Source organism: Corvus brachyrhynchos, unplaced genomic scaffold (assembly GCF_000691975.1).
Source record: "Corvus brachyrhynchos isolate BGI_N302 unplaced genomic scaffold, ASM69197v1 scaffold3764, whole genome shotgun sequence".
NCBI classification, from domain to species: Eukaryota; Metazoa; Chordata; class Aves; order Passeriformes; family Corvidae; genus Corvus; species Corvus brachyrhynchos.
The window spans coordinates 6,098-6,524 of NW_008237789.1; the positions used below are offsets into that span (position 1 = coordinate 6,098).

Sequence of the window (427 nt, forward strand, 5' to 3'; positions counted from 1 at the left end):
GGGTTTGGGGGGTCCCTGATGGGATTCAGGGGGTCCTTGAGGGGCTTTGGGGTCCTTAAAGGGGATTTTGGGGAGGTTTTGGGGATCTGGGGGGTCCTTGAGGGGGTTTGGGGTCCCTAAGGGGGATTTTGGGGAGGTTTTGGGGATCCCTGGAGGGGTTTGGGGTCTCTAATGGGTCATTTTGGGGAGGTTTTGGGGGTCTGGGGGGGTCCCAGATGGGCTCTGGGGGGTCCCTGGAGGGGTTTGGGGTCCCTGAGGGGGATTTTGGGGAGGTTTTGGGGATCCCTGGAGCTCTGGGCGGGTCCTTGAGGGGGTTTGGGGGGTCCCTGATGGGGTTCAGGGGGTCCTTGAGGGGGTTTGGGGTCCTTAAAGGGGATTTTGGGGAGGTTTTGGGGATCTGGGGGGTCCTTGAGGGGGTTTGGGGTCG

General features: G+C 61.8%; 1 long non-coding RNA gene across 1 annotated transcript in view; it reads right to left on the reverse strand.

The window, feature by feature from the left end:
- Positions 1 to 240: 240 nt before the first annotated feature.
- LOC108446219 overlaps positions 241 to 427 on the reverse strand; it is a 7,352-nt gene continuing 7,165 nt past the window's right edge. The window contains exon 3 of the long non-coding RNA XR_001861344.1: positions 241 to 252. This is a non-coding gene — a long non-coding RNA (uncharacterized LOC108446219). The remainder of the gene's footprint in view (positions 253 to 427) is intronic.